Genomic DNA, 7,550 nt, shown 5'->3' with positions numbered 1-7,550 from the left:
TTGCTTTTTTCCTATGTTAACCAGGATCCCTATTAAGGTTATGGCTGCTATTTCACATAGCATTTAAAGCAATGCCAGGGTCAAATATGTGCTTGGCCCCAAAAACAGTACATGCATATATCTGTTTTGAACTTTGGGTCTCATAATTTTAAGGGTAATTACTAGCTGTGCAAAATGTATGGAGCAGGGTAGCCAGGCCTGTCTAAGTGTGACATGGGCATGGGCATGGGAAGAGGGAGTGAGAAGGGAGGGGGGAAGTTATGGGCCTGGGGAAGGGGGAAGGTATGGTCTTGGGGAGAAAGCAAGGGGGTAGAAGGTAGAGAAAGTTATGGAGAAGGTAGGGGTCTGTGGATGAGGGCAGAGAGTAGGTAAGGACTTGGGGAGGAGGGCAGGGAGAATGTAGGGGCATGAGGAGGAGGGTTCGGGCAGGGAGAAAGAAGGGGCATGTTCCAGGGGGTGGGGAGAAGGTAGATGGTCTGGGAAGATGATAGAGGGATGGGGAGGTGGGTATGAGTGGGAAGAGGGAACAGGGATGGTGTGGGTTTGAGTAAGAGGGTGGGGTTTTGGTAAGAGGGCAGGGGGTGCGGGAAGGAATTGTGAACACAGACAACAGAGCATACAAGAGCAGATGGACTCTTACCGCAGCTACCCCCCACCCCCGCAACCTATCACCTGAGGGTATGGTTCTTGGGGAGAGAGTGGGGAGGAATCGTGGAGTGTAAGGTTCTGGGGAAGAGGGTGGGGAGGGTAAGGGCCATGGGAAGAGGGTTGGGGAGGAGCGGAAGATATGTGCCTGTGGAAGATGTTGGGGAGATGGGGAAGGTATGGCCCTGGGAAGGAGGGTAAGAGTGGGAAGATAATAAAGGGAATTATGGGCCTGGGTTACAGGGGAGAGTGAAGTAGGAGCCTCGGCAAGCAGGGGGAAGTTATGGTCGGTGGTGGGGGGGAGGGGTGGGGAATATGGTATGTACCTGGGCAGAGAAGAAATGGGCCTGGAGATTTAGGGGAGTATGTGTGGACCTAGGGATGTACTGTATGTGGAGCAGAAGGTATGGGTCCGGGGAGGAGGGTAAGGGTTTGAAGAAGTGGAGGGAGATATGGCCATGGGAGGAGAGGTTTGGCAGAGATGATATGAGCCTGAGGAAGAGAGAATGTATGAGCCTGGGCTTTGGGGGAGGTTAAGGATGAGAAGTGGATGGTGGGAGATATTGGCATGGGGAAGAAGTGAGGGGCATGAGGAGTGACGGTTGAAGGTAGAAGGGAGGCATGGGGAGTGGTAGGGGCATGTGGAAGTGGTTGGGGGTGGGAAGATGTTAGGGGTATGGATAAAAGTTAGAGGTCTGGGTATTAGTGGGAGAAGAGAGAGAGAGGGGAAGACTGGAGAAAGGTATGGGGAAGATCTGGGAATGTATGGACCTGGGGAAGATGTTGGAGGGATGGGAAAGTTATGGGCCTGGGGTAACGGTGAGAAGAGGGTTGGGTAAAATAGGAGCCTTGGTAAGAGAGGGTATCAGCCTGAGGAAGAGGTCGAGAAGGAAGGGAGAAGATTTTGGACTGTAGAGAAGTTATGGGCTTGGGGATGGGGAAGGGAATTTATGGGCCTTGGGAGGAGTGTGGAAGTGAAGCTATTAGCCTGGGGTGGATGGCGAAGGGGGGGCATAGGCTTGGGGAGAAGGGCATGGTGGAGGCAGAGGAGGAGGGACATATTGGCCTTAGGAAGATGGGGATGGTATGGGCCTGGGGAAGAGAGTATGGGGGGAGATGGTATGGGCCTGGGGGAGGGCAAGGGTGAAGAGAGTATGGGAGGGATATGGGCCTGGAGTGGTTGGGGGGTGGGGGGCGAATGTATACACCTGGGAAGGAGGGGGAGGCAAAATGAGGAAGGTATGGGCATGGGGGAGGAAACGATATGGGCCTGAGGGGATTGATATGGACCTTAGGGCATATATGATATTGTGGGAATGTATAGGCCTGGTGGGAACTTATGGGCCTAAGGGGTAAGAAGGTATGGACTGAGGGTTGAGGTGTGGGGTGGGGGGAGTATAGCCTGGAGAGAAAGGTGTGAGGGGGAGAAGGTAAGGACCTGGGGTGGAGTAGATATGGGCCTTGAAGCAGAGATGATATGGGCCTGGGGAGGGAAGGAATTGTCCAGGGGAGGGGGTGGGAGAGAAGATATGAGCTGTGAGAAGAGTGGGGTAGGTATGTGCCCGGTTACTGTAGGTGGGCATAAAGGAGGTGTGGCCTTTGGGGGATAGGTATGGGCCTTTAGGCAGAGAGGTCTTCAGAAGAGGGGGTGCCGAGTGTGGAGGAGGACAGAGGGATCGCATGGGCGACACAAAGGCAGCATAGTGTTGGACTACTTGCAGCCACAGAGGGGCCTATAGGGGCTGTTTGAGACCTGTGGAGGGGCTTGCCTGTGGGTGGTCGGTGGCAGCCAGTAAAGCAGAGGGTTTTACAATCCCACGGATTGAGCCCTACCCATTTGGTCACTGGCAGGGGAGCTCAGGGCCTTTGACTCACTGGGCCCAGGACAGCAGTCCACTCTGCAATCCTTATTTCAATTAAATATTTATTAGCATGGTAATTTCAGGGCTCATATGGTTTATTCTATCTTCCAGGTACTAAAGTTAATATTCAGTACTTTAACAATTCATTCAGCAGTAAATCTACCAGCTTTGTAACGTGTACAAAAGACTTAGATAGTCCATGCTCATTTGAATCTACATACGGTAGTCCATATCACAAGCTGTATAGATTTTGTTTTACAAAGACAAAAGAAACAGCGCAAAAAACCTCATAGTATAGTATATAAAATTATATTGTGGTAAAACAGGTGAGTATTGCACGTACATCAAATTCAATAGTTACTAGCAGTACATGTTTTGGACATGTTACCAGTCAGCAACAGATGGTGGGTAAAGATCACCGGATGGCTCCCCTTCTCCTCTCCCGTTTCGTTCAGGATGCCGTGATACAGGGCAGCAGCCCCTCAGCATGAATACAGCAGTCCGATGGAATATAGCTGTCTCTCCACGTGTAAACCGTGGCTGTTTGCGGTAGGAGCAGGCTCTCAGTCACTGGCTTCAGGCTTGCGTCTGCACGTGTGGCGTCTGCTTGCAGCGCGCTTCGGATGACGTCATCAAGCGGCGCCGATCACTCTGCAGTCTCAACCAGCCACAGTAGTTAAATGGCATAGATTGCAGTAACGGGGATGGGGCCAGGTGACAGAAATAGGGTACTGGCACACTGCGAGTAGTATCAGAATGCGCCCTCTTATCAGGATAAGAGGGCGCATTCTGATACTACTCGCAGTGTGCCAGTACCCTATTTCTGTCACCTGGCCCCATCCCCGTTACTGCAATCTATGCCATTTAACTACTGTGGCTGGTTGAGACTGCAAAGTGATCGGCGCCGCTTGATGACGTCATCCGAAGCGCGCTGCAAGCAGACGCCACACGTGCAGACGCAAGCCTGAAGCCAGTGACTGAGAGCCTGCTCCTACCGCAAACAGCCACGGTTTACACGTGGAGAGACAGCTATATTCCATCGGACTGCTGTATTCATGCTGAGGGGCTGCTGCCCTGTATCACGGCATCCTGAACGAAACGGGAGAGGAGAAGGGGAGCCATCCGGTGATCTTTACCCACCATCTGTTGCTGACTGGTAACATGTCCAAAACATGTACTGCTAGTAACTATTGAATTTGATGTACGTGCAATACTCACCTGTTTTACCACAATATAATTTTATATACTATACTATGAGGTTTTTTGCGCTGTTTCTTTTGTCTTTGTATCTATAGCTCTGGTCTGTGGAGCCATTCCTTGAATATAGCAACATATCCTCACCAATTAAGTAACAGGTTTTTATTATATTAATATCACATTAATCTCACATTATAACACTAATCACGATTATCAGAGCGCAGTTCACCCTTTGTTTCTATAGATTTTGTTTTGCAAGCATTTCATAGTGATTACTAGTTCATCAGAGGAAAGGCACTTTGTAGCGTCTTCACAGTATATTGCATGGGGGGCCTTGGAGCATTTTGGTTCCAGCATTGTGTTATACTGTACTTTTAGTTATATATTCAAATGGACATAAAATGACCTCTGTATAAGAACACCATAACCCTCACAAAGTATGAAACACAAAATATAGATGTCCACCACTCCATTTACATTAATAGACAATTGCCAATACTGTACACAACCTTTGAGGATGAATGTTTCTCATAGTAACATCTTTGACTATATGAAGTGATAACCATATAATATACCTATGAACACTCACTTAGAAATGTGGAAATTAACAAAAGTTATGTCCAAACTCTGAAACAACCAGTAGGGAGATCTTTGCTTTTAAAGTGAGTGTCATTTCTCGCTCTTGCTTCTTTAACTAGGGATTTGAGCCTCTTATTTACATCTTATTAAGTTCAGCCAAGCAGGCATTAATCATTTCTAAATGAGTGCTTGAGATTAAAATACAGTAGCATAGAGCAGGATAGAGAAAAAAAAACATAGTACCTTCAGGATGGCAATAGCAAAAGTAGTACAGGCATACCCCGCTTTAAGTACACTCACTTTAAGTACACTCGCGAGTAAGTACATATCGCCCAATAGGCAAACGGCAGCTCACGCATGCGCCTGTCAGCACGTCCTGAACAGCAATACCGGCTCCCTACCTGTACCGAAGCTGTGCGCAAGCGGGGAGACTATAGAGCCTGTTACACATGCGTTATTTACATCAGTTATGCACGTATATAACGATTGCAGTACAGTACATGCATCGATAAGTGGGAAAAGGGAGTGCTTCACTTTAAGTACATTTTCGCTTTACATACATGCTCCGGTCCCATTGTGTACGTTAATGCGGGGTATGCCTGTATTATTACATAATGGAATTTAATTATGCTTTATTATCATTGTTAAATAAGCTTGTTAAAAAAAATGTATTTGAACCTCCCTAGAAACAATTTTGTTTATAACAGGGAGTCTATCAGGTTTTGGAAACTTTTAACATTTTTTTGCCTTAAGATACAGCTCCTGAAAATATAATTGCCATTAGCCCCCTTACATTGCTCATCTGTCAATGCTCAATTTTTGTTTATTGCCTCAAAAGAATGTGCCAAATAAAAGTTGTTGGCAGCCTGTTACATTTTTAAAAAAATGCACAAACTACCCATGATCTACTAATCTCTCTGATTTAGATAAGCTGAAAATGTATTTTTTTGGAGCTGAGGATTGCTGTGAAATCATTCATATCCTGTTGGAGCAAAAGAAGGATTGCCTTATGAAATCTGTTTAATAGAATTACACAGCATGAAATAGATCATCTTCCATTAAGTACAAAATGGTAATGTTACTAAGAGAACTAAATGCTTTTGTGCTAGTCTTGTAATTGAAGATCATGTATCTGTCACCATACAAGGCTTGCTCAAATTGCTTGTGTTCAGTAAGCCGTAATATTTCATTTCGACCATTCCTTAAACACACATCCGAAAAGCAAATAACTTTAATATAAATAATTTGGGAAGCATTGTTCCAGCTGTTGAAAATGTGCAGTAGTTTCGACCCTTGCCTAAGCCATGAAATCTTCTTGTAGGCAAGTTTTGGAAAGGTAAATGAACTATCTGGCTGCTTTTCTTGGCAGCAGCTCTTATTAGTGGGAGATGGCAGTAAAGAGAACATGAGGAAGACTGAAAGTGTTTACTTAAAACTTTAGCCAAATGGCTAGAGAGGGTTAAGATAAATCATACCCTGTCAATGATGACAACTTTAGACTGCTACTAGTTCACTTCTGTGCACACTCTTAAACACTGCACTTAAAATTTTAGGAGGTCACCACTTTTTTATTGTGTTTCGCATTTGTTTGCTTCAATGCAAATGCATCCACACTACTCCGATGTCCCTACAGATGGTTTGCAGGAATAAAGCTGCAAAGCTTCACACAACACTTCAAAGATAATATTTTTTAAGAGTACTTCAGAAGCATGAGTCGGTTAATAAGATTGCCCTGCAGAATAAAATCAATAGATCCGTGCAGGCTTATTACTTTCTCACAGAAGTAAGCAGAGCAGTGTATCAAGCAACTATATGGCACGGCCACATTTCATCTCGGCAAGTTTTCTTTTTCCTTTCTCAAGCACCTTTCTCTAATAGTAATCCTGTCTTGAAGTTTTAAATTACAGTTAAGACCTTTGTTTAAGCTAACAAATGGGCGAAGAGTTCAGCCAGAAACCTCATACATTTTTTTACTCGTGTTAAGTCATGTTGACCACTGCTTTAACAACACAGCGAGGCCAAAAAAGGGATTTCACATATCTAATTGCAAGTAAATATTGTTACCCCTAATAAATTATTTTCTCTAATAATAGCATGTAGCATACAAAAATACATGACTGAGTGCATAACTGGATGAACAGTACAAGAACACTGTAAACAAAGTAAAAGAGCAAACTAAATCAAACTTAAACAGTAGTCTTGAAATGTAAGCTCTTAAGGTAAACGTTCTAAACATGTGACTTGGGTTAAAGGTACTGTATACCTTTTTTGTTGTGACTCTCACAGTATGTATGTTTACTTTGATGTTATTAGTACATTTTAATATGATTACATCTTTGTGCTGACTGTGCGGATATTCCGTGTAACATAAAGGAAAACATTACAAGAAAGATAAAACTAAGGGTTATTTTGACTAAGTGCTTTTAAGCCATACAAGCAGCTTAGCTTGATGGGCTGTAAGAGGGCACACAGTTCAGCACCTGTTAGTAAATATGGTGCTAAATCTCATAGAATACAGTAGTTAAAATATCTGGATGAGAATATTGAAGAAGGATAAGTGTACTAGGTTCCACAGAAACACCAACATTTTGGTCTTTCACAGAGGATCTTATTCAGGGGGGCATTGAGGAGGAATACCAGGGTTATTGAAGGCTTAGTGTGCCTACTCTGTGATTTGTTACCCCCACAAAAGGAGACCACACAGTTTTGTGGAAGTTAAAAAAGGTCACAGCTTTATTTATTTAACTTTGAAGAATAAAACTGTCAGTCCGCTGTATGCAGATGACCCCGTGCGTCACAAATAGTATGATGGGAGAAAATAAAGAAACATGTTGACGACATCATCTATGCTTACATAGAATAAAAACCACTCGTCCATTCAATTTTAGGTTATTATTCAGGTGAGCAGGTGCTCGGAGGGGTAAGAGATATCTGCGTTTTAACAGTGTTGATCAAAGAGATCAGAAAAGTAACCCCATAGCACCCAGCACTCAATGCTATATATAATTACTCTAGACACCAATAGTCCAGTAGGCACAATTACCTATTTCAACAAATGTATAAGGGGTTAATAACCCTTGCTATTCACGAGGACCGTTTCACGTAAGGCTACGCTTCTTCAGGGGAGGAGGAGTCTCTTCACGGACCTCTCGGTAAGTATTTATCGTATTTCTTTTAATTGATATCCCCACCTCTCTTCTTTTCAGGTGGCCGGATAAACCCCATGATCAACTAGAGTATATGACTTCTGTCACGCTCGATCTCCTA

This window comes from Ascaphus truei, chromosome 4 (assembly GCF_040206685.1).
Source record: "Ascaphus truei isolate aAscTru1 chromosome 4, aAscTru1.hap1, whole genome shotgun sequence".
Lineage (NCBI taxonomy): Eukaryota > Metazoa > Chordata > Amphibia > Anura > Ascaphidae > Ascaphus > Ascaphus truei.
Note: the sequence above shows the minus strand (reverse complement) of the source record.